The following is a 27887-nucleotide window of genomic DNA, read 5'->3' as shown; positions in this document are numbered from 1 at the left end:
GATCCGAGCTGCGTCTGCAACCTACACCACAGCTCATGGCAACGCCGGATCCTTAACCCACTGAGCGAGCCCAGGGATCGAACCTGCAACCTCATGGTTCCTAGTCGGATTCGTTAACCACTGAGCCACGATGGGAACTCCTAAATGTGTCGTTTCTGCAACTGAAATGATACTCCATTTTTTGCTTTTTTGTGCTTTTTTGATGATTTTGTTATTTGAAATGACCTTGAAGTGTGCTGAAGTGCTGTTTAGCCTTCCTAAGAAGAAGGGACAGTCTTTAAATAGAAATATATATATATATATAATAAAATTCTGTACTGATCAGGTGACAGGAAAGTTGTGATCGGGGTTCACAGGAACTAACCCTGTATTTCTGCCAGGAGCAACAATTAAATATTTACTAATTTGGTTCTCATGGTAACTTCATAAAATTGTATAATCATGAAAATAGTAAGAATTAATTGTATATTGCCTGAGGATTTTTTTGCCTGTTTGTTTTTTTAGGGATGCACCTGCAGACTATGAAAGTTCCTAGGCTAGGGGTCAAATTGGAGCTGAAACTGCTGGCCTATACAACAGCCCCAGCAATGCCAGATCCTTAACCCACTGAGTGAGGCCGGAGATGGAACCCACATCCTCATGGATACTAGTCAGGTTTGTAACCCACTGAGCCACACCAGGAACTCCCTTACCTTAGCAGATTTTTAAAAACATACAATCATGTGAACACATCGCTAGAATTTCTCTCAAGGCCTTGGGAAGGAATCTGGAAAGTTAACTGTAATGCTTGTGCTACCCCAGAGCTGCATGAACCCAAAATCATTTCAGCACTTGGCCTAGAGGAATAAGTTGCACTTTCTTTGCTTTTAGAAAAATGGGAAACTTGAAGTTCCCTTTGTGGCTCAGTGGATTAAGAACCCAACTAATATCCATGATGATGCAGGTTCGATCCCTGGCCTTGCTCAGTGGGTTAAAGTATCCGGCGTTCCTGCAACTTGCAGCATAGGCTGCAGATGAAACTTGAATCCTGCATTGCTGTGGCTGTGATGTAGGCCAGCACTGCAGCTCCGATTTGACCCCTAGCCTGAGAACATTCCATGTGCTGCAGGTGTAGCCCTAAAAAGACAAAAACAAACAAACAAACAAAAAACACCCACTAGCAAATTGTTAGGACATAAGTACTTAGTTGTTGGATCTGCCTACTTCATAAGTAGAATTGTTAGGAATCTCTCTAGTTCTAGGAACCCCAAGAAGGAATTACATATAAGGGCATTATGAACTGAGAAACTTGAGAAGCTCTGAGCTCTGTTCTGGGTGACAAGTAATAGTACTTTAGGAGATTCCTTTTTAATTTGCTATTTAAATATCAGATTTTTTACAGATACATTCAGAAAACATGGTTTTTACATCAGTGGCCAACTGGATTTGCTAATTCTTCAGGACTGAGTTAAACATATTCATCCTGTGATCATAGGATGTACTAAGCTACTCCAGATCCCCTTCCCAGGGGCAGACCCCTTGCCATGAGACGGAGAGGAACCAGGACATAGGCATTTTGCAGATAGGTTAGCTCACAAAAACAGGCAAGAGAAAAAGAGTCTGAAGGTGGGAAATTCCATTTCGTCAGATAAGTCACTCATTTCCCCAGCTTAGGAGGAGACAGAGGAGGTAGGAAGAAAGATCAGGAATAGTTCTGGTGGCAGGCAGTTTCTCCATATGGAAACCTGAATCAAGGGAGATGGAAGTCCCTCCTGTATTTGAGTAGGGAAAGAGGGTTCATTTATAAAATGGGTGATAGGAAGGCTGGACATATAAAAATAGTACATCTTTGTTGTAAGAAACAAAGCTAGTTATAGTTTAGCAAATAAATTTTCTTTGAGTCTGAAGCTTTTTTCACATTTTTGTCATTAAATTGTCTTAGCTCTTACGTGAATTGTCTTTTCATGATAAGTACATTTTAAAAGGTCTTTAAAAATTTACCCCATGGGAAAGGAATATTTGTGATAGAGCTGAGCAGGCACAGAATAGAGAGAGAGCTATAGGTGAGGACAGGGAAAATACGTAATCAATTCCTAGCATTTCACCTGTGATGAATATCATTTCTCTGTCAGTTCACTGTATTCTTGAGAAAGTTGGAATTTTTCCCTTGCAAATGCCTTCATGCTTTCGCCTCTCTCTCTTCCAGGTGAACCTGCGCCACAGGATAAGTTTCCACATGTGCTTTGCCTTGACTACCCTGGAGAGATGGGCCTGTGGAAAAAAGGCCACAACCAGCAGAACTGGAATCACTGCAGTCATAATTACCACCCCCAGCACAGCCCTGCAAACTCGCTCGGCTTTCAGCTTCTCTAGAAAGCTTGCTCTCATTTTCTGCAACTTCATGCCGTTTTCCCTCTCTAAAGAGGAGGCACACACTCCCACACACCCACCACCCACTCTCAGCGATGAATCATGTATTAGGTTGCAGAGAGAAAGCTGAAGATATCAGTTAAAAAGCCCCTGACGTTCACACCAAATCCCCAAATCCACACATTATCTGCTTTTACACCTGCCTTCCCCTTCTTCCCCATGATGACAATGAGCAGCAGCTCGCCTTCTGCCAAAAGATGATCTCAGGTACACTGAATGCCATATCTACCCTTTACCTTCCTCCTTCCTCCCTCCCATTCTACTTCCTTCCTCCCTCCTTCCTACCTTCTTTCCTTCTCGGTAGGACATTCTAATAGATGCTTCCTCATTGTACACATCTCTGCTGCAGCATACAATCAACCCTGGGTATCAACGAATATGGAGGCTGACTGTATTACATCATTTTGTGCAAGGGACTTGAGCTTCGTGGATGGTATCTGCAGGTCCTGCAACCCATTCCCCTCAGACAATGGGCAGCTGTATAGACATACTGTTATTCTCTAAAATCTCCCCTGACCTGGCCTGTCCCTTGCTGCACCTTGTCTTCCATTTCCATCAGAAGAAACTTCTCAAAGGGGTCTTCCCTTTACAGCTCCATCACCCTGTTAGGCCGAAGGTGTTTATTCAGTGTAGAGAAAACTCCCTAGTGCATTGAGAGGTCTGGAGAAATGGCTTCAAGGCTGATATTCCAGGACTGATTCTGCTAGAATCTTTGGGCAGAAGCTTAGGAATCTCCATATTTATCAAGTGCTTCAGGTCACTCCTATGATTTCCTGTGGTAAAAACAGAAATTCCTTTCTCTAATTGGTTGTAAATAGCTTCAGAGCAATCAAAACTTGGTGGTCACCAGGGGCTGGAGACAGTGGGGTGGGGGTTGGAGGGATAAAGAACAAACTGCTTAATGTGTATGGGTGATGAGAATGTTTTGAAACTAGGTAGAGCTGGTAATTGCATAACATCAGTGAATGTACTAAATACCATTGAATTGTGTGCTTTACAATGCTAATTTTATATTATGTTAATTCTACCTCAATTTAAACACCTATTGAGAAAAAAAGAAAAGCTGAACCTTATTTAGTGCTCTCTAGCAGAAAATACTTAAAAATATTTTTAATGGGCTGCTCATCAGCAAATAAAATTATAATAATTAATTACAAGGACAGGCAGGTTTTTATATAGATCCTGAGATGTCTAGAAGTTTTCTTGATCAACAAAATGTTGGATGATGAGGATTCGGTAATATAAACTTTATGTGTATTTACCTTGGCCTGGTGTCTATTATTTGTCTGCACTGGGGCCCTAGGGAGGAAGATAAAATAACATTTTGAGATATTATGAAAAAGACTATTTTATTACACTCTGTTAACCAGTTTGGAAACTGTTGTTTGCACCAGACACTGAATATTAAAAATCCTTCATAAGTAAATTATATAAAACATAGGGAAAAAGGCTATAATTATTCAGCAATTTCCAGAATATTTCAGCTTCAATTCCATGCCACCTCCTTTTAAGACGGAGGAGAGCTGCGCACTGGGGGCTAATTTGCATTGATAACACGCTGTGCCTTAATGGACCCTCTGCGAAAGCCAAGACTATGAGTGGGATCAATAGTGCATCGTCTTTACTAAGGCTTTTTAATGCATTTAACCACATTTGGGTATTAGTCTTAATAAGCTCTCTGAGCTTTGACTGTTATTGCTCCTTAGAGTATTAATAAGAAATACAGAATTGAATATTGTATTCCCATTAAATAAGCAAATTCATATTAAAAATCATTATGAAAACTAATTATTTTGGAAGAGGAAAGCCATGGTACTGCTTGGGAACTCCTGATATTATATTCTGGCATATGAAAATACCCTTCATTCCTGGAGCACCTTCCCCAGAGCAATGTCTGAGTATATTTCTCTAATCCACGTCATTTCTCTTGCTCCTCTGCATGAGGGTGAGAGGAAGTCCCTGCCTGCAGGGACTTGATCTTCCTGGGTTGGGAGTGTACACCAGGGCTGGCAGGTGGGTTGGTACAGGCTTGGACTTGTTCTCTGGGTGCTCAAAGTTGCAACAACCATGGAACCATGGATTGTCCCCTGTGCACTTGGTACTTTCCTTTTTTCTTCATTTTTTAAGTATTATTAAAGTACAGTTGATTTACAATACTGTGATAATTTCTGCTGTACAACAAAATGATTTAATCACGGTCATACACACATCCATTCTCTTTTGATTCTTTTCCCAAATAGATTATCATAGAATATTGGGTTGAGTTCCCTGTGCTATACAGCAGGTTCCAGTTGGCCAGTCACTCCATATACCTCAGTGTGCATACGCCACACCCAAACCCCCAGTCCATCCCTCCCCCTAGTCCAACCTATCCTCTTTTTCTTTAAATTTATTTTTTTAATCAATGAATTTTATTACATTTATAGTTGTACAACGATCATCACAACCAAATTTTATAGCATTTCCATCCCAAACTCCCAGCCTATCCCCCCACCTCCCAACCTATCTCCTTTGGAGATCGTAAGTTTTTCAAAGTCTGTGAATCATTATCTGTTCTGCAAAGAAATTCATTGCATCCTTTTTTTTTTTCACTGGGCACTTGTTCTCTGCTGCCTTGTTCATTCCTCATAAATAGCAATCCTCATTTCCCAAACAGGAAGTCAGTCCACATATCTAGAAAATGGGAGTTACATTTCAAACCTGGGAGGGTAAAACTGTTCAATCCTTTCTTCTTTCTGAGGCATCAGTCCCTCTTGCTGGGAATTAGCAAAAGGAAAAAATCCCTTCTTGCTCCATGCAATGAATGAAGAGTCCCTAGGAGCGGTTAGATGAGTCTGTGTTCAATTACCATGAAGGACCAGAGAGGTGGAAGAATTTCCTAAGAAGAGTACATTGTTGAACTTGAAAAGAGTATTAGTGTCATTAAATTAGATCCTTGACACCTTCTGGGAAAAGGTAAATATCATTACAGTTTTCTGTTTAGAGAAACACCAATGCAGAAATATTGAAAAAGTGTCTCCCATTGTCAGGAGGTGGGAGTGGGGGGTGGATGGAAGCCAGATTTAAATTGATTTCTCAGATTTCTTGCTCTAATTGCTACACTATATTTTCAAACATCACAATGTCTCTTAAGCTTTTGGCAAGAAATTTTAAAACCTCAAAATTCAATTCTCTGCCAATTAAAAGCCATTTAATTTAAGAGTACCTCACTGGGTTTTCTGTTTTGGTTTTTGTTTTTGTCTTTTTGCCTTTTCTTGAGCCACTCCCGCGGCATATGGAGGTTCCCAGGCTAGGGGTCTAATCAGCTGTAGCCACTGGCCTACGCCAGAGCCACAGCAATGCAGAATCCGAGCCATGTCTGCGACCCACACCACAGCTCATGGCAGTGCTGGATCCTTAACCCACTGAGCAAGGCCAGGGATCGAACCAGCAACCTCATGGTTCCTAGTTGGATTCGTTAACAACGCGCCACCATGGGAACTCCCTCACTGGGTTTTCTGATTTTAAGGTACTTGTGGACTAGAAACTTGGATGCTATATTTTAGTCCAAAGCCAAATTTTTTATGGGCAATTAACCTTTCTAATAGACCTTGAACTCAGGGACTGATCCTTGCAGGTATAACTATAACGAACTTTCATCCCTTGTTTGAGTACATTCTCCACCTGACCTTGAATCTGTAATGAATCATGAGCTGGAGTCCAAGCTGCCATCTCAGGAGGCCAGCTGAGTGAAAAGGTCAGGGAGAATTGGTCTTTGTTTAAAGTAGTCCCAGCAAAAAAAAAAAAAAAAAAAAAAAAAAAAAAAAAAAAAAAAATCTCCTTTAAAATCTTCTGGAAGTTGGCATTTTCATTTGTTTTTGACATCAGTTCCTGCACTCTGATGAGCAGAGCAGAAGAGAAGTAAACTATTGTTAATATAATGGGCATCAGGAACTAAGAAACCCCAGAAAGCAAAAAGAAAATCTATTACACTTAAAGTGTTGGATTTTATGTCAAATACTGTGAGCATGTTTTTGAACTAGTGTGACTTAATATGTAGCCAAGAGATGCTTACATATGAATTAGGATGGTGATAAGTCACATCCAAGTTCCAGGTATACGTACTTCTATGACTAAGATTCATCCAAATATTTCTATAAGAAAGGAACTGCTTTCTTATGGCATATCTTGGTACAAAGATGTAACCACCCAAAATATTTACTATAAAACAACGCGTTTCAATCTTCCTAGTTTTGCTGTGGTGATTAGAGAGCAGAAACTACTACATTTACATGGAGCTGCCTGTCTTACAAGTAGCCAAAGCTATATAGGTGGTTGTTGAATGAATGCCTGAACATATAAGTGAATAATAAAAGTGTTACAGAATCAACCAAGTTCCTTCTGTGTCCCCTTGACTTTTAATAGAGATTTTTAAGTTGAGCCCAAAAGTACTCTCCACAGAAAACAATCCTTTGGCAAAATAGGTTTTCTTGGAAAGAACTCCTGCATAGAAAATTAGCGGTGTCTTCAGAATTCGGATGGCAGAACCATCAAGGAATTCTGAGAGGAAAGACAACCTGTCTCAGATTTCCTGCTGTAGCGCAATGGGATCGGTGGCGACTCTGGAGCACTGGGACGCAAGTTCAGTCCTCGGCCCAGCACAGTGGGTTAAGGACCTGGCGTTGCCAAAGCTGTGGCATATGTGTGCAACTGTGGCTTGGATCTGATTGAGAACTCCATGTGCCACAGGGTAGCCAAAAAACAAACAAAAAACAAACAAAATAACAAACAAGACACCTGCCTCTTAGCCTGTAGTAGATCATGTGTGGGTGTATCTTCCCGCTTCCAGGCATGACTCTATGAGTAGAAAGAAGAAGCCCTACGTGAAAGATTATTTTCATCCACAGATGCAGCCAAATGCCAGGAATCTTTTTAAAAGGATTTCCTATGGACAGAGAAGGTGTTTGTGGACGCTCTGGCTTTCCTGTATGATTGGGCCACTGTGAGGAGATTCACAGCTGCCTGGAAAGGCACCGAATTCTAAAAAACAAACATAAAAAGTACAATATAAACAACTTCATGGGCTTTGAAATCAGAGTTTGGGGGTTTGAATAAAAACATAATAACTAGCCGTGTCTCTTACTTGACCTCTTTGAGATTCAATTTCTTTTTTATTTTTAAATTTTGGGCTGCACCTGCCACATGTGGAGGTTCCCAGGCCAGGGATCAAATCAGACCTTCAGCTGCTGGCCTATGCCACAGCCGCAGCAAAGCTGTCAGATCTGGCCATGTCTGTGACCTATATCACAGCTCATTGCAAAGCTGGATCCTTAACCCACTGAGCAGGGCCAGGGATCGAACCTGCAACCTTATGGATATTAGTTGTGTTCATTATTGCTAAGCCACAATGGTAATTCCTGAGATTCACTTTCTTTATGTGTAAAATGAAGGAAGTAAAATCTATACAGTAGAAAGGTGAAATAATATATGTGTGTGTGAAATAATTAGCATAATGCCATCTCTTAGCAGCTGCTTGATAAATGGTAACTATCAACATTATTGAACACACACATCATACTTTGAAATGCTCATTACCTGCCTCTATCTCTTTAGATAGTCACACAGCATTTATTGTGCAGCTACTATAAGTTAGAAGTATGCAAAATTACACACAGTGTTGACTAAACACATATGTTTAGTCAACTCAACATTCTCACATATGTTTAGTCAACTAGACATTCACTGTTCTTATAATATATAATTTAGAAGGGAAGATGGATTAAAAGCCAGTAATCTCTAAGCAGAAAAATCAGAAAATGTGAAATGACCATGAGTGACCCAACAGTCCAAGCTTCATTACTTGGAACAATTGTTAACCCTTTCCTTTCTTTTCCCCCATTTCTTCCCATCGACTATGGGAAATTTCAGAAGAAAGATATTTGCTATCCAGTCCTCTAGTCCTCATTATTTTTAAAGCTATAATTCAGTGTCTGAAAAAGTATTTATATTGCAGAGAATAGAAACTTAGCTAGCTAGTGAAGTAAAATGATATTTACTACAGAGTATTGATTCTAATTCCCAAGCTGTTAAAACAGGTGAAAAAATAAATCTAGGCTGAGTTACCAAGAATGAGCCTCAAACCACACTGTAGAACCAGGCCATTAATATGGCTGTCACCTCTGCATTAATCAGGAAGCGATCAGATCAAGAAGTTCAAGACCAAGCTTCAATAGGAAGCTCCAGGTCCCTATTCCCCACCAGTTTACCTTCTTTCTCCCAAAGCCCAGGATTCTGAGTCCCCATCTGGGCCAGGAAAGCCACCAAGAGCCATGAACTTAAGCTGGAAGGCAGGAGAAGGAGGGACTGGGTAGTGAAGGAAGCCCTAATTTCCCTTCTATAATTCCAGCTTGGCAGATGTTCTAATACCCAAACTGCAATTTTCACCTTAAATAAGTAGTAGGTTTCATTGTTCCATTATCTAAATTCTCCATATAAATAGGGTGCATCATCAGGGGTCTTTTGGGAAGTTCCCACTGGTTCATTACCAGTGACTCAGTGGTAACGAACCCAACTAGTATCTATGAGGATGCAAGTTTGATCCCTGGCCTTGCTCAGTGGGTTAAGGATCTGACATTGCTGTGAGCTGTGGTATATAGATCACAGATGGGGCTCAGATCCCATATTGCTGTGGCTGCAGTGTAGGCCAGCAGCTATAGTTCTGATTTGACTCCTAGCCTGGGAACTTCCATATGCTTCTGGTGTGCCCTCCCCCTCCCCCCAAAAAAAGAGTCCTTTGAGACTAACAATGACTCATCAATGACTCATATCATTGACTATCTTCTATATTCCATGACCTGGGCTATGGGTTTCACTTACTTCTTGCCTGGTCTTTACAGTAACTCTTGAAGTTTCAGCATTCCATAGATGAGGAAAGCGACGGCCAGGGTTATCCTATGATTAGTGAGACATGGGTCTCAGATTCAGATTTGACTGAGCTGTTGCCGAAGTCCATGCTCACACCTCCAGGTCTCACCACTTTGGGTGATGTTAATTCTGTACTGTGCGCCCTTTGTTCTCTGAACTTCTTCAGTCTTTTATCTCTTTGGGTATTTTTTTAATGCTATGTAATTTTTATTAAATATTAGAATTTTTTTAAATTTATGGCTGCATTCACAGCATATGGAAATTCCTGGGCCAGGGATCTAATCCAAGTCCCAGCTGTGACTTATACCATAGCTCCATAGCTGCAGCAATGCTGAATCCTTTAATCCACTGTGCTGGGCCAGAGATTGAACCCATGCATTAACAGCAAACCGCTGCAGTTGGATTCCTTTTTTTTTTTTTTTTTTTTTTTTTTTAGGGCAGCACCTATGGCATGTGGAAGTTCCCAGGCTAGGGGTTGAATCAGAGCCACAGCTGCCAGCCTATGCCACAGCCACAGCAACAACAGATCCGAGCCACATTCGCGATCTATGTTGCAGCTTGTGGCAATGCTGGATCCTTAACCCACTAAGAAAGGCCAAGACAGACATTATGTCAGGTCCTCAACCCATTGAGCCACAGTGGGAACTTTCACAATTGGATTCTTAACCCACTGTACCATGGAAGGAACTCCTCCACTCTTTTTTTTTCCTTTCTTTTTTTAAATATTGTCTGTGTGGAGTTCCAGTCGTGGCGCAGTGGTTAACGAATCCGACTAGGAACCATGAGGTTGCGGGTTCGGTCCCTGCCCTTGCTCAGTGGGTTAACGATCCGGCGTTGCCGTGAGCTGTGGTGTGAGTTGCAGACGCGGCTGGATCCCGCATTGCTGTGGCTCTGGCGTAGGCCGGTGGCTACAGCTCCGATTGGATCCCTAGCCTGGGAACCTCCATATGCCGCGGGAGCGGCCCAAGAAATAGCAACAACAACAACAACAATGACAACAACAACAACAACAACAACAACAAAAAACCCTTACAGTAGGAAAAAAAAAATTGTCTGTGTCTATAGCATGCGGAAGTTCCCAGGCCAGAGATAGAACCCCTGCCACAGCAGCCACCTAAGCCACTGCAATGACAATGCCAGATCCTTAACCTGCTGCACCACAAGAAAATCCTGTAATTATTTTTATATATATCTTATCTTCCTTCCTAGATTTTAAAATAACTCATGTCTTGCCCAGGATTTCATTCATCTTGGAATCTGAAAGCTCAGAATTGTGCCTTACACCAATTAGGGCTTACATAATATTTTTGAATGGAAGGATGAAAGTGAATAAATAAACAAGTTCCAAACAGTCCACCTAAAAAGAGATTTTTGGAGTATCCTCACTCGAACTGAAAACTATCTATATTCATATTCAGCAAATGATATCTCACAAAATATCTCAGATCAATTTCCCTCAAACCTCTCAGCATCTAAAATTGTTGCCACTTAAGAATTCCTTCTTGTATGAAACTATATTAGGAAATATTATTAATATATTGATGATAGTAGGAAATAATCCTCAAATGTTCATTTGGCAGATTCTTCAAACACGTAAACAACCGGCACCCATAACGATTGTCAAATCATTTTTCCTAATTCTGCATTGTAGTCTAATAAAAGCAGTCATTTCTTTTTGCAAAAGTTGTCTTCTATGTCACTTCCCTTTCCCTTTGGGGCTATTACTGCATAAAGATCCATTCTTCATAGCTTTTGTTCACACACTTTGCCTATAGTTTCACTTGTGTTTTGTAGTCAGAAGAGAAGGGGAATTTGAAGGCAGGAACAAGAGACTGCAACTCAGTCCATCCCTTCCCCACCCACACGCACCAGAATCATCCCTGCCTTCTCGTCCCCACACCTAGCCATAAACTTGTCCAACCACTTTTTCTCAGTTCCTTTTCCTGGATCCTTCCAATATCAAGGGAGGCAGCCCTATCAGGAAAATACCAACCCCATTTCCATCTGAGATGCTGGTGCAGACAACCAGACAACCACCTTGCCAGTTGACTCATATCACAGGTCACCCACTGACTCATGATCATCATCATAATCTAATTTACAGGCCGTGGATCATTCTGTACATCTGGTCAGAGAGGCAGAGAGGTGACTAATATGGTTTTGCTGCTGCTGTTGTTGTTCTGTTTTGTTTTTCCCCCCACAAAAACAAACACTCCATTTCATTTTGTAGTGGAATGTGAGACCTCAGCTGTTGAGAACTTCTTTTTTTTTTTTTTTTTTTTTTTTGTCTTTTTGCCATTTTTGGGCCGCTCCCAGGCATATGGAGGTTCCCAGGCTAGGGGTCGAATCGGAGCTGTAGCCACCAGCCTACACTAGAGCCACAGCAACACAGAATCTGAGCCACGTCTGCAACCTACACCACAGTTCACGGCAATGCTGGATCCTTAACCCACTGAACAAGGCCAGGGATTGAACCGCAACGTCATGTTTCCTAGTTGGATTCGTTAATCACTGTGCCACAACAGGAACTCCTATTGAGAACTTTTGACACTGCAATTGAGGGATTTTTCCATCTGATAAGAAATTTAGGTCATGATGAAGTATTTGGTAATAGTTATTGTGCTTCTTTTATTTTTACAGCACTTGGATATTGTCCCAGGGTTCATCTGTATTAAATTTTAAGCATAATTGGGAAATGAGCTTAAAATTTCAGGTGAAGATCTGGCTTTTCTTTGAGCAATGATGCAATGGAATGAGGAGGTGGGATATAGAGGTGGAAAGAGAGGGGAAATACATTTTCTCTGGTATGTAGTAACTGTGATTCCATTAAAGTTTCAAGATATGGAGTTCCTATCGTGACTCAGTGGTTAACAAACCAGACCACTGTCCATGAGGATGTGGGTTTGATCCCTGGCCTCGCTCAGAGGATTAAGGATCCGGTGTTGCCGTGAGCTGTGGTGTAGGTCACAGACGTGACTCAGATCTGGCATTGCTGTGGCTGTGGTGTAGGCTGACAGCTACAGCTCTGACTTGACCCCTAGTCTGGGAACTTTCATATGCCTCAGGTTTGGCCCTAAAAAGACCAAAAAAAAAAAAAAAAAAAAAAAAGTTTCAGGATAAATCTGTGGCACAGTGGGTTTAGGATCCAGCATTGCCCCAGCTGCGGCATAGATCAAAGTTGTGGCTCAGATTCTGCCTCTGGCCCAGGAACTTCCATGTGCCATGAGTGTGGAAAAAAAAGAAGTAGCCTTAAGTGTTTTTTAGTCATTATTATATTGGACTAATAGTATGGTAAAATTCTTTTTTTTTGTTTTTGTTTTTTAGGGCTGTGCCTGCAGTTAGGGGTTAAATAGGGCCTATGGCTGCTGGCCTACACCACAGCCACAGCAATAAAGGATCCAAACCGCATCTTCTACCTACACTGCAGCTTGCAGCAATGCTGGATCCTTAACCCACTGAGCAAGGCCAGGGATCAAAACTTCACCCTCACAGAGACAATGTCTGGTTATCAACCTGTTGAGCCACAACAGGAACTCCATTTTTTTTTTTTTTTTTGTTCCTTTTTTTTTTTTTTTTTTTTTCCTTTTTGCCTTTTCTAGGGCCGCTCTCGCGGCATTGGAGGTTCCCAGGCTAGGGGTCGAATCGGAGCTGTAGCCACCGGCCTACACCAGAGCCACGGCAACACAGGAGCTGAGCCTCATCTGCGACCTACATCACAGCTCACGGCAACGCCAGATCCTTAACCCACTGAGCAAGGGCAGGGATCGAACCGGCAACCTCATGGTTCCTAGTCGAATTTGTTAACCACTGTACCATGACGGGACCTCCTTTTTAGTACTTTTTTTGCTATTATATGGGAAAAATGTGCGTCTGAATCATACTATAATTTTTTTTGGGGGGGGGCTGTGTCCATGGCATACAGTAGTTCCCATGCCAGAGATCAAACCAGCACCACAGCTGTGACAATGCCAAGTCCACTAGGCTCCTATGGAACTCCTGCATCATACTCTTATTTTCTTCTTTCTTTATCACTTTATTTGGTTAGGACAAGATAAAGAAGGACATATAAGAATTTGAAGCACCACCATTAGAAATATACCTATTGAACCCCTCCCTTGCCCCATTGGCCAAGTGCCATACTAGGTACACCGGAAGGAAAAAGGATCCTGTCTTTCCGGGCTGCAATTTAGTGTCAGAAGCACAGCAGACACATGAAAAAAAAAAAAAAAAAAAAAAAAAAACAGCCGATGAAAGAGTGGATGTTCTCTATCCCCATGACACATCCACTCTTTAATGAGAGCTGACATTGGTGACATGAAGGCTGACTCCCCTACCGCATTCTCATGTCCATTTATTTACTGCCTCTGGGAAGATCAACTAATCACTTTGGTATCTGCGCAACTATCACTTCAAAGAGCAGACCCTGATCTAAGAAGAAGGAAAGATGCAGTTTTTCCTTTCTTGAGGACTGAATCCTTCTGTCTTAATACTTCTGTAAATTTTTCCTGCTGAGGATGAAAAGTCCAGGCCTGGGAATGGCAGAAGGAAGGAAGCGTGGTGGACTTGGTGAAGAGAGTGATGGGGGGGTGAAGCGGAATCCAGATTTCTATGCCAGACAGCATCCAGGTCACCCTGAAGTGGGCCTAAAGCCACATGAAGCAAGATGATTGGCTAGAGGACTGCCTCCATATAAGAGATTTAAACCACTTCCAAAGCATGGGTCACGCTCTTCCTCTCTTGCTCTTTCTCTGTGGCTGTCTCTGTCCCTGTCTCTCTCCCTTTCTACCCATCCCCCACTCCCCACAGGAGCCTGCTTTTGCTTTCTCCACACCTATCTTCTTGCTCTTCTCTTCTTTGACTCTCTCTCTCTCTCTTTTTCTTTTCTTTATTAGGGCCGAACCCATGGCATATAGAAGTTCCCAGACTAGGGGTTGAATTGGAGCAGCAGCTGTATGGGATCCTTAACCCACTGAGCGAGGTCGGGGATTGAACCTACCTCCTCATTGATACTAGTCAGTTTGTAACTACTGAGCCACGACAGGAACTCTCTCTTCTCTTTTAATAAACACTTATTTGCCTCACTACTCCCCGTCTCTTTTCAGAATTCTTTCTCCAAAGGGACAAGTTCTGGAGATCTACGTCAAGCGGTTAGGGTTCAGCATTCTCACCCACAGCCACCCAAGAACAACCCCAAAAGTCAGGGAGAGCCATGAATCTCTGCGCAGATAAGATGAGAGTGTACTTTTGAACTTGAAGACTGGTATCCAAAGGATGCAGCAAAGGAACAATGCATTAGCTCTACCTTAATTCAACTACATTTGTGTTAAATGAGCTGTCATGGCCTGACCTGGTCTGGGGATGTCTTTACCATTTATAACATTGTTCCTCTTGAAAAATATTTTAAAAATTTCAAACAGCCTACAGGCAAACAAACTTGTGGAAAACAACTTGTTCATAAAATGAGGTATGAGGTTCTCCTGCAGCATAAGGGGTCATGAAGCTCTGGGGAAAAAAATGTGTAATCTCTGAAGTATTGTGACGAACAAATAAAGCAACCTTGCCTTATTTCTGAAGAGATCAAAAGACTGATCAGCAACATTGTCCTAAAGTCTATGCTATTTAGATTCATTTCCATCTGTCATCCTCAACTGATGAAATTAGCATGGGACCGTCATTCATTCTGAGAGCTGTTCAGTCAACATGTGTAGATTGAGCCTATGCCCCAAGCATTATGCTAAATTCTTAAAGCATCTTATTTAATTTAGCCTTTACAACCCTCTCAGGTAGGTAGTACCATCTCCCTTTTCAGAGGAGGAAGTTGAAGCTCAGAAGGTTAGCAGATTTTTAATAGGGACACACAGTTATCAAGTAAGCAGAAACAGAGGCGGGACTGAGATCGGTCTGAGTCCACCGCCAAGGCATTCAACCATGGTTGTGTATGCCTCTGTCGATCATTCCACCTTTAGATCATTTTTACTTGGTCTCTAGCTAAAAACAAGCCTTTTTTAATGGAACAACTGGCTCAGGTAGCAGGTGCATTTAATCTGCGTTATTTGTCCAAACGCTCCCCACCCCTTCTACTTGAATTCTGTTCAAGTACTCAATCAAAATAATATTCTCTGCATGCTTTTCAAGTGCATCATTTCACAGATTCAAAATCTCACAATACCACTCAGCAATAAGTAAACATTAACATCCATCCATTGTGCATTGGTCAACTGAACTAGAAAGGGGGTAAGTGGCCAGTTCTAGGAGGTAGCAAAGGTGGGAGGTGTCTCAGCAAAACCAACAAAGTTTAATGGACTATGAAAGCCCAGGAAGAAATCTCCCATCCGAAGTGGCAGCCAGGATGTCTCGACCCCGGAGTACTTGCTTGACTAATGAACTTGATCCCTCCCTCCTTTTATGGCCGAATCATAAACACATAAATTACGGCATTTATGAGCCCTCTGCTTTGTTGTAACTGATTCACAATCTCTTCCTGGGAGTCCTCTGTAACACATATCAGAATCATGAACAATGTATTTTCTAGGTCAGAAAAACACCCCATATCCAATTAGCACTACTTAAGGAATTCCATCCAACCCAACTCAGGACTGCTCAGTGAGCCACCCAGGCAAGTGGGGAGATTGCAGAGGGAATGAATGAGCGAGCAGGAGAGACTAAGTACTGGGGGCTTGCCTAGGTCCCTCTTCTGAGGTTTAGGCCAAGGCGGCCCTTCCAGCTGGACTGCACAAGGGCCCCAGGCTATGGGGAGTTGCATCTTGAGGTGCTTCTTATTTATCACCACTTCATAGTAACCAGTCAGTAAAAAAGAAACAACCAGATTCTTTCTTTCTTCCTTTTTTTTTTCTTTTTTTTTTTTGTCTTTTTAGGGTTCCCAGGCTAGGGGTCTAATCGGAGCTGCAGCCACTGGCCTACACCACAGCCACAGCAACACCAGATCCGAACCGTGTCTGTGATCTACACCACAGCTCACGGCAACGCTGGATGCTTAACCAACTGATTGAAGCCAGGGATCAAACCTGCAACCTCATGGTTCCTAGTTGGATTTGTTTCCTCTGTGCCACAACTGGAACTTCCTGAGACATTCTTTAGATGGTTCCAAATTGATGTTTACTACAGAATCAATTTTAAAATGCACACATGTAAGTCTCTGAGTATAATGTATACAAACACATATACACATACCTACAACTTGACATTTGCCATTTGCCAGACACTGTCCAAAGGCCCTGAACACATTCCTCTAGCTAAAGCCCTCTCTAGGATACAGGTGGTGGCTTTATTCCCATTTTACCTATAAAATAACTGAGGCAGAGGTGAGTTGTCTAAGGCCGCTGGGAAGTAAGGAGCCAGGGGTGTAGCCTGACTCATTCTTAGTCATCACACTCTACTGATGGCAGCTGTTGTGAAAACGACTCTTGGACAAAATCTGTTGTAGAAAAAAAAAAAAAAAAAAAAAAAAAGAATTGATCTTCTGATTTTAGCTTTCTTGCTAACCACATTAAGTGTTTCTTTAGCAGGTCTAATTGATCTTCCTCCCGGGAAGCAGGCAGCAGCAGAGTACACGATTCCAGGAAAGCACCTTGATCTCATTATCCTCAATAACTATCTAGGGCTGAGGTCCAGAATTCCATCATCATAACCTACGTTCTGTGTGGTAATTCTTTCTCTTCTTCTTCTTTGCCTAACAATACAGAAGAACAAATGTAATAAAACTAATACCCAAGCAAAACCTAAAGCATGATCACATATAAAAAAGCAAAACTACTCTTCACCTATTTATACTGAGAATAAACTGCATGTGATTAATGCCCAGGGGAAAGTCCACACCCCAGTGGCAAGAAGCTTTCCTTTATTTCTTGCTTTCTACTTTTGCATATTTCTCTTTTCTCCTCTTTTCTACAGAAGATTCTGCAGTTATCTGGAATTCCTAACTCTTCCTCCCTCTGTGCTATCCCTCTTTCTTCCCATCCTCCTTGTGGCCATAAAATTCAAGAACCTAAGAGAGGAACAGGATTCACTGAGGTCTTCCATGGACCCAAAGATCCACTGATATAGAAATTTTACGTATGTTCATGTGTGTGTGTTTGATGATTTCTGCTGTACAATAAAGTGATTCACTGACAAATGTACAGATCTTTTTTTTTTTTTTTTTTTACAGCCACTCTCACGACATATGGAAGTTTCCAGGCTAGGGGTTGAATCGGAGCTGCAGCTGCCGGCCTATGCCACAGCCACCATAGCAATGCCAGAGATCTGAGCCACATCTTCGAGCTACACTACAGCTCATGGCAATGCTGGATCCTTAACCCACTGAGCGAGGCCAGGGATCCAACCTGCATCCTCATGGATACTAGCTGGGTTCTTAACCCACTGAGCCACAAGGGGAACCTCTAGAACTTTTTTCCTGTGCAGAATCTAAGTAAGAGAGAGAGAGAGAGAGAGAGAGAAAGAGGAGAAGAGTAAGAGAGAAGCTTTTAAAATCCCTTTTATATTCCCTTCTAGTGGCAGATAATATTCTTAGAAGGGTTCAGATCTCAGCTCCGTCACTTACCAACTAACTCTGTGTCCTTAATTTATCTCAGCCTGTGTGTCCATATTCTTAAAATGAAACAATTCCTAGTTCATCAAGTTGCATTCCATTAGATAATACAAGTGAGGGCTTAATTCATGATATTTCTAGAAAAGCCAGCACCTCAAAAGGAGTGAACACTGGACCAAAGGTGAGGCTTTGCTCAAAGAGGCTAAGTAGGAAGCTGAGGCTGGGTCCTCTGCAGAGGACGAGTGAAGACTGCATTCCCAGTGGGATGTACTAGGCAGAGAGAGAGAGACTCCAATCTGGCATTGCTGTGGCTGTGGCGTAGGCTGGCGGCTGCAGCTCCGATTCAACCCCTAGCCTGGGAATCTCCATGTGCCGTAGGTTCAGCCCTAGAAAGAAAATAAATAAATAAATAAATAAATAAATAAAATGGGGTCAGATGCCCACATATAATAAATAAGGAGACTCGGCCCCAGATTGCCTCATTTTCTAGCCTAGTAAGTGGCGGAGCCAAGACCAGCAAAGAGGTTCCTGATTCATCAGGGACTGGGGATTTCTCTGCTCCATGTCATGGTGCAAGGCCCTGGGATGTGGGGACAGGGGTGAAAATGGGGTCATGATAAGCTGTATCCATCTCCTTTCCCTGTGTGGCCGTAACCTAGCCAGGCAGCTTGTAATGTGAAGCGAAAGTTAAACAGGCAGCATCATAGAAAATGCAGACCTTAGAGAGATGGCAGAGGGCAGGTGACAGCGGGTGCAGGGAAATGAAAGGCACTGCAGCGTCCCTGAACACATAATGGACATGTAGGCGTCTGCTTTATCTCTGCTATGGAACGTTGTGATAAATTATTAATAAAATGGTTTGTGCAAGTGGTGATGAAAAATAGACCTATTTTTGCCTAACAAACCTAACCAAATAGGAGGTAAGGGTGTTTTACTTTTCAGTCTGAAAAATACATTAGAAGCGAAGGTGTAAATGGCATCTGTGCTCTTCATAGATAAAAAGGGGTGAAGCACAGAGGCTGGATCAGAGCAAACACCTCCGAGAAAAGTAAGCTTAGAAGAGCAATGCTCTCAGCATAGGCCACATAGCCTATATCCCCTGTAACCTATATCCCCAATCAACTTCTATCCTGGAAGAGGTATTTTACATTTTAAGACTAGAAATAGTTCATTCATGGATCTCTTTATTTTTATTTTATTTATTTTAAATGATTTTTTATTTTTTCCATTGTAGCTAGTTTACAGTGTTCTGTCAATTTTCTACTGTACAGCAAGGTGACCCAGTCACACATGCATGTATACATTCTTTTTCTCACATTATCCTCCATCATGCTCCATCATAAGTGACTAGATATATTCCTGGTGTCTCTTATTTTCAGAATAATGGGTTTCTATTCTTAGAGTTCCTGACCTGAACTCACAGGGACCGACAATATTAATTTTATTTAGTGTTTTTTTAAGTGTTTTTCATTTTATGTTGTTTTTATTTTTAGCGTGTTTTCTTTAGGCCATTATTTTTTTAATGATCAACAATGAAAAATCAAATTTTATATCCTGGCTTTTTAGAGAAGCTAGAAAGATAGGGGGCCACAGCCCTAAACAGCAATGAATTCTTTGCAGTAACAGCAGCCACCAGAGTTCCCGTTGTGGCTCAGTGGGTTGAGAACTTGACATAGTGTCCGTGAGGATGAGGGTTCCACCCCTGATTTAAGGGGGTAAAGGATCCCACGTTGCCACATGTTGCAGCCGAGTTTGCAGATGTGGCTTGGATCTGGTGTTGCCATGGCTGCGGCAAAGGCCTGCAGCTGCAGCTCTGATTGGACCCCTAGCCTGGGAAATTCCATATGCTGCAGTCACATGAGAAAAAAAAAAAAAAAAAGAAGAGCAGCCGCCTACATAGATGGGTGGGTGTTTTCCTGCTGCCCTTAGGCTCCTCCCTCTCTCTGGTCTTAAGTCTTCTTCCTACTCACACCACCCATCTTCCCTGCCCTGGCTCTGAAGACATATAAATGTGTTCTAAACCCTTCCTCTTCCTTCCAGAAAGAGAGCTTAGTTAGATCAGTTTTCTCAACTCTTGGCTACTTGCCGACCTTAAGCCAGGACACAAAGGTCACAGGCAGACATTGCTGAGCAGGGTGTTTTTGAACTTCTAAAACCATTGCATTGGCTTTTCTAAAAGATGCTCAGCATGTTTAGCAGATACACATTCAGTGTTGCAAAAGAAAATTCATTTTCCAAGATCTCTGTCCTTTAGCTCCACATCTCTTCATTTCTGTGCCTCTCTCAGAAGAGGAAAAGAAAAGATACATAGCACCTCATATCTGAGAGTGTTAAAATAACCAGCAAGCCTCAATTAAGTTATTTCAATAAGGTATTATTATTTACATGGGCTACTGTGAGCCATGTACCTGAAAGGGTTTGGTGAATAACAGTTTCCTAATGACAACAACGTTGAGACAACGTTATACAATGATTGATCACAGGGGAGAAGGCAGCAGAACAAGGCAGCAAGTTTCAATCCATGCCTGTTCTGTTCACTCATAGACCCCAAGGAATACACATGTTCTTAAGGTCTGTGCTGGTGGATTAGAGCACATGCTATGTTTGAAAACTGGATTTTCCTGAACAAATCTGTACACCCCAAACCACCTCCACTTCCTTCCCCCATCTCAGAGAAATACAATGTGGGAATTCCCACTGCTATGGTGCAATGGAATTGGCAGCATCTCTGGAGCACTGGGACATAGGTTCCATGCCCGGCCCAGCCCGGCCCAGCCCGGCACACTGGGTTAAGGATCTGGCATTGCCACAGCTGCAGCATAGGTTGCAACTGTGGCTCAGTGATCCCTGGCCTTGGAACTCCATATGTCATGGGGCAGCCAAAAAAAAAAAAAAAAAAAGGTGTTAGGTATGAAGCTCTCCTCCAAGCTGCTGGAGACTCCCAGGATGAATAGACACATGAAATATGGGCGCCTACCCAGTTCTCCAGGCAGGAACCCTGCCCTTCATTGGATGGAGGCAAATCCACCATCACCTCAGCGCTGAGGTCAATTAGCCATGTTAATGTAGTGCAGGGTATAAGAGGAAGAGAATGGCATTTCCTGATGGGGCTGCTCTGAAGCTCTAAGTTGCCCTTGACAACTTATAAAGGCCCTTCCGGATCCACACATGATCTTTTTCTCCCTGAAAATCAGAGCTGGAGGTCAGCAATCTGTTAACAGCCCTCCAGGGATTCTGATGCACGCGGAAATTTCAGAACCTCTGGACCTGAGTTGTTGCTAGAGGGATGCAAATGCCACTGTGCAGGACGTGTAGGTAAGCAAGTAGCTTGCGGAACAGGAAAGACTTCAGAAGCAGGTGAATTCAGAAACTAGGAGTTTTGCTTTGGGAGACTCTGTCATTAGGCAGCGGGAGTGGGCTCAGAGCAGGACTCTAGTCTCTGAGAAGATTCAAGGTCTGATCGAGGTAGCACTCCAGCCTCAAGGGGCTAGAGCTTGCAAATGAGGATGTGGCGCACTGGGCACCAGAAATAAGAAATACAGAGCCCTGGAGTTCCCGTTGTGGCTCAGCGGGTTAAGAATCCGAATAATATCCATGTGGATGCAGGTTTGCTCCCTGGCCACACTTAGTGGGTTAAGGATCCTGTGTTGCCACGAGCTGCCATGTAGGTTGCAGATGCAGCTCAGATCCAGTGTTGCTGTGGCTGGGGTGTAGGCTGGCAGCTGCAGATCTAATTCAATCCTTGGCCTGGGAACTTCCAAATGCCACATGTGGGGCCTTAAAAAAAAGGGAAGGAAGGAAAGAAGGAAGGAAGGAAGGAAGGAAGGAAAAGATAGATAGAAAGAAAGAAAGAAAGAAAGAAAGAAAGAAAGAAAGAAAATAAGAAAGAAAGAAGGAAAGAAAGAAGAAAGAAAGAAAGAAAATAAGAAAGAAAGAAAGAAAGAAAGAAAGAAAGAAAGAAAGAAAGAAAGAAAGAAAGAAAGAAAGAAAGGAAGGAAGGAAGGAAGGAAGGAAGGAAGAAAGGGACCCTTATGAGAACTGGGCCCTCAGCAGTCTGGTGTCTGAACCAGCCAGAAGCCCAGTTACCAGAACCGAAAATCAAGGTCAAGACCAGAGAAGCAGTTGAGTCCCTCAACATGTGGGACATCAGAGTCTGAGCAGGGCCTTTTAAGTCCCTCGGGTCTCAAATAGGACTGGCCCTAAGAGCCAAAGTGTTCCTGTTGACAACCCCAAGTTGGTTGTGGGGAGGGGTGAGTACGATGGTCGGATCTTCGGGTGGGGCCTGACTACCACCCTCCACACCAGCCACTTGCTGGTATCTGGCTTTCTGATGCAGCTCATCATTTTTCAAACTAACCTATGCATGGAGAGGTATGGCTTTCAGGCCTCAGTGTGTGACTGGATCATTTATTGAGATACTACTCTCTGTTTGGTTCTTTGTTTCCTCCTTGCCTTTTTCCTGGAAGTTAGCCAATCTCCTGCCATCTTTTTGCCTCGGTGGCTTTTGTAGGGCTGAGAGCAGAAAGCAGCATTTGACATCTGGGGAAGCTGAAGTTTACTGAGGTGCAAGGAGAAAGGGCAGAGAAGAGGGAAGGTGGGGGCAGTGGGCAGAGCCTTCATAAGCAGCAAGAAGGAGGGAGAATGTGGCAGAGAGAGGGACCCTTCAACAGTGCTCCCCCTGACAGTGCCAGGCAGGTGACAGGATCAGAGTGGAAGGCCCATGGTGCACTCAATGACCACTACAACTTTAGGCTTTGGGGATCTCAGCCTCCGGAGAAAGTCTTGTGTCCTAAAATGTGGCCAAGAAGCAAAGTCCTGGACATTTAATTCGAAGACACTAGAAGCGGAGTTCATGTTGCGTGACAACAGCATTGGCGGTGTCTCTGGAGCGCCAGGATGCAGGTTCAACCCCTGGCCCACCACGTGGGTTGAAGGATTCAGCAGCATTGCTGCAGCTGCGGCATAGGTTGCAACTGCGAATTGAATCTGATCCATGGCCCAGGAACTCCATGTGCCCTGGGGCAACCAAAAAAGAAAAAGAAAACAAACAAAAAAAATGACAATAGAAGCCTCAAGTAAACCACAAGCTTCTTAGGGGCATAGTGACCATCTAATGAAAATCAGAATTCTGAGATCTACCCCCAGACCTTGACTCTGTCATAGCTCTGGGGAGGGGCTCAGTCATCCATAATTTAATATGTGTTTTGGTTGAAGGACTCCACTCAGAAACCTTGGAAAATGTAAAGCAAAACCTGCAGCATTCTGCTCATTCCTGCAGGAGGGTCTTTTCCTTGCAAAGAAGCGTAAAGAAACTATCTTCTTAAAAATAAGCAATCCTAGGAGTTCCCGTCATGGCGCAGTGGTTAACGAATCCGACTAGGAACCATGAGGTTGTGGGTTCGATCCCTGGCCTTGCTCAGTGGGTTAAGGATCCAGTGTTGCTGTGAGCTGTGGTGTAGGTCATAGACGCTGCTCAGATCAAAGCGGCCGCTTTGCTGTGGCTCTGGCGTAGGCTGGTGGCTACAGCTCCTCTTTGACCCCTAGTTTGGGAACCTCCATATGCCGCAGAAGCAGCCCTAGAAATGGCAAAAAGACCAAAAAAAAAAAAAAAAAAAACCAAAAAAAATCCTAGTTTTTTCATCTTTTAAGGCTCAGCTACTCACATCCCAAGAGCAAAGCTGAGAAAATTTCTTCTGTCACTTCAAGAGCCCATAATTTCTTCTTCCACCCTTTATTATGAAAAAAAAATTGTAGCTAGTGAAAATTAAAATAGATCCATCAATTTCACAGTTCACACAAAGCACCAGTCAATGACATAACATCCCAATAATGAATAATGCTACTACCCTCTCTGCATTAGAAATTTTCCCTCAAAGTGAGTTTCCATCGAGTCCTGTTACAAATGTAACCATTAAATGGGACAGTGTTGGGGTGAGTCAAGTGTGGACATGCCACTTTGCTTACCGGATGTGACTCCAGACCTCATTCCCACCACGGACACTGGGTCTGTAATGCAGTCACCATCCGGCTTCAGGGTTGCGTCATCTTTATATAATAATATTTGTTTGCATAGAAGAGATCATAATTACACACCATGACCCACAGATTACTTCTCCAGCTTGTCAGGATCCATGAAACTTCAGCCTAGATGGGCGGAAGCGCTAATGATCTGCGACAGGGGTGACAAACTAGAGCCAGACCACCTGTGTTTGCATGGTTGATGAGCCAAGAGGGTTTTTACATTTTTTTTCATTGTGTGTGGGGAGGAAGTCAAAAGAAAACTATTTCATCAATATCAGCATTACATGAAATTACAATGTTTGCATCTGTAAAAAACAATGTTGTCATCCACTCATTTTTATTCCTTTATGTGTATAGTATCTGTTTTCCCCAGATCTCAGTAGCTGGAACAGAAACCATGTGGCCCGCAAAACACCAAAAATATTTATTTCAGGACACTCTACAGAAAAATCTTGCCAACTCCTAATTTATAATTTGGAGTTTTCATCTTCTAAAGTTTCAGAATAAGGACAAGTTAACAATAGAAGTTTAATAAAAACCGTTGGTGTTTTACTTATAGTAAGTGTGGCGGAGTTCAGATATATGAAGTCGAGACGTAAATAGATATGGTAGGGCAGAGTCCTCCCTGCTTTGCTTTTTTTAAGGCTGCACCTGCAGCATATTGAAGTTCATGGGCTAGGGATCAGATTGGAGCTGCAGCTGGGGCCTGCACACAGCACACAGACACAGCCACACCAGATTTCAGTCTAACCTCACCTGCGATCTACACTAATGCTTGCGAGCGAGGCCAAGGATCAAACCCCCCATCCTCACAAGAGACATCCTATCCTTAACCTGCTGAGCTACAAAGGGAACTCCACAGTCCTTCCTTTTTGAGTGTTAATATTTTTTGTGTTTCTTTCCAGTGTTTTTTTGTTTTGTTTTGTTTTGTTTTTTTGCTTTTTAGGGCCACACCTGTGGCATATGGAGGTTCCAGGCTAGGGGTCAAATCAAAGCTATAGCTGCCAGCCACAGCCACAGCCATGCCAGATCTGAGCAGCATCTAAGACTTACACCACAGCTCACAACAATGCTAGATCCTTAACCCACTGAGTGAGGCCAGGGATCGAACCTGCAACCTCATGGTTCCTACTCGGATTCTTTTCTGCTGCGCCATGACAGGAACTCCAAAAACAGATAGTTGCTATATAGTCTGAGTTATAAAATTTCCTTTGGGTTATAAACCTTAACAAGGGAGTTCCTTGAAATAAGGCTTGTCTTGGTGCAGCCCCTAATTCCTGTCTGGGCTCATCCTGTCTATTCCCCATCCCATCCTGGAACTTTAGCATTTAATAAGGGCAGGGTCTGTGCAACAACACAGGTTGTCCACACACAAAGCTGACCCTAGTTCACATCTCTGTTTAAAGTTTCCCTATAACTCTCAGTATCATTTCAAACATAATTTAAAGCAACGTATTTGAATTGTCTATTCACCCATCTGTCTCCTTTTCTAGATTGTACTCCACTTGGGAAGGAACCATATCTGCTTCATTCTTTTATTTATTTATTTATTTTGCAGGCATGGCCTATGGAAATTCCTAGGTTGGGGGTCACATTGGAGCTGCAGCTGCTGGCCAATGCCACAGACACAGCAGTGCATGATCTGACATGGCAATGCCAGATCCTTAAACCACTGAGTGAGGCCAGGGATCAAACCAGAACCCTCATGGATACTATCGGGTTCATTACCACTGAGCCACGATAGGAACTCCCTCTTCTTCATTCTTGACTCATTCATTCATTCATCCATTGTGATAGATGCTAGGAATAAAACATATAAAAATAAATAAGACCAGTCTCTGCTCTCAAGATGATCACTGTACTGGAAGAATGAGATACATGAGCAGATGCTTATACAGACATATGGTGAATACAGGTGAAAAGGTTAGGCAGGAAATTACAGGTGCTTGGAGGAAGGCCCCCTAACCAGGCCAAGGGATAGGTGTGTGTCTGATTTCAGGATAGGCTTCCTGTATGAGTGATTGTTGCTTGATAACTAAAGACTGAACGGGGATGAGCCTGAGAGAATTCCAAGATTTGAACAAATAGAAGTGCTAAGACATTTAGTACTACTGGTGGTCATGGCTGGCAGGGATAGGAAGGGACTTCCTTAAACGTATTTAGCAATTAGAGACCAAAGGGAGATAGTATTGAGAGGAAGGTCTGAAGAGGTGGGTAGACACCAGATGCCTTGCGGTCTTACATAGCCTATTGTCCTCTAGATCATTGCTTTCCAATAGAAATAAAATGAATAAACAAACAAAAAAAAAAAATCGTGGCATGGAAATCGTAAACCATGGGTGGTTGTTGCTCATGGAACATCCTTCTAGTAACCTCATCCGCTTGCTGGCATACTGCTAAGCTATTAACTAGTAACATATGGCAAAAAATAAAAAAAAAAAAAAAAAAAAAAAAAAAAAATAAAAAGGAACTGGGTAAAATTGATTTTAGCAATCTATCTTTAAATCTTTTTTAAAAAAATTGAGATGTAGTTGACATATTAGTTTCAGGTATACAACATAGTGATTCAATATTTGCATATATTGCAAAATGATCACCAAAATAAGCCTAGCTGACATCCCTTATCACTGCTACAATTACTTTTTTGTGATGAAAACTTTTAAGCAACTTTTAGATGTAGAGTAAAAGTATTGTTAATTATAGTCACAATGCTTTATATTACATTCTCATGACGTAGTTATTTTATAACTCAAAGTTTGGATTTGTTGTTCAGTGATAGATGTTATTAATGCAATATATCCAAAATATCTGAAAATACTATTGTTTCAACATGTATTCAATATAAAATTTGTTACTGAGATAGTCTACAATCTCTTTTTTGTACTGAATTTTTGAAACACAGGGCATTTGACTCTTAGAACCTGTCTTAATCCAGACCAGCCACCAGTCAAGTGCTTGGTAGTCATCCATGACTAGTGGCTACTACATCAGGACATGCTCTGGACCACCTTTCCCAAGAACCTCAGTCCTGCAACCCTTTCTGAAAACACTTGGGAGATCTGCCTCATACAGATCCTTCCTGGAGATTCAAACAAGGGATTAACATATTCAAGTTCTTGAGAAGTCTTCCAGAAATAAAGTGGTTGTACTGCATACTCTTTCTCCAACTTGGGTAACCACAGAACGCTTCACTTCCCCTAGCGTCATCAACCACACAGGGTACGTGCCCTCCAGCAGCTCTGCTCCACGTGGTGGCAGGTTGCTGAAGGGCCTTTCAGTGGATGGCATCAGGGGACTAGCCCACTCTAACAGCAGCACGTAGGACAGAATGAGGGACAGAGAGTCGGGACAGAGGTCTGTGAGAAGGCTGTCTTGGGGAATGATATAAGGAACTAGGACAAAAGTCAAGGAAGCCCACACAGGTTCTCACTGGTCCAATTGGTAAATAACTAGTTAGTAAAGAATGTGAACTCGCAGGGATTTCATTGGACCTCTTGCCAAGTTGATTCTATTAGAATAATTTCCTCATTCGTTTTCATTGTTTTGATCATGAATGAAATCCTCATTAAATAAAGAATGTGCTGACCTGCTGTATAGCACAGAGGACCCTAATATTCTGGGATAATTTATTAGGAAAAGAATCTGAAGAGCAAGGATGTGTGTATATGTATAACTAAATCACTTTGTTGCACAGCAGAAATTATCACAGCGTTGTAAATCAACTGTATTCAGTAAAACTTAAAAAAAAAGAATTTGTCATATGTTATTCAAAATTTTGTTGTGGGACACACAATAAAAACTGCTCACTTTTAAAAATTTAAGCAGATTGCCTCTTAGAAGATATTCTATTTCTTTTTTCTATCTTTTCTTCATTGTTGCATTTTCTCTTTCTGTTATAATCACAGTTTTTGCTAACTCTAAAGGAATAAAAAATAAAATGTAATTAAAATAGATGAAAAATTTAAAAAATACACAAAATTTGAACATATTCTCAAAAATTATGTCA

This window comes from Sus scrofa, chromosome 1 (genome assembly GCF_000003025.6).
Source record: "Sus scrofa isolate TJ Tabasco breed Duroc chromosome 1, Sscrofa11.1, whole genome shotgun sequence".
NCBI lineage: Eukaryota > Metazoa > Chordata > Mammalia > Artiodactyla > Suidae > Sus > Sus scrofa.
The sequence above is the reverse complement of the archived record's forward strand: the minus strand, read 5'-3'. Positions refer to the sequence as shown.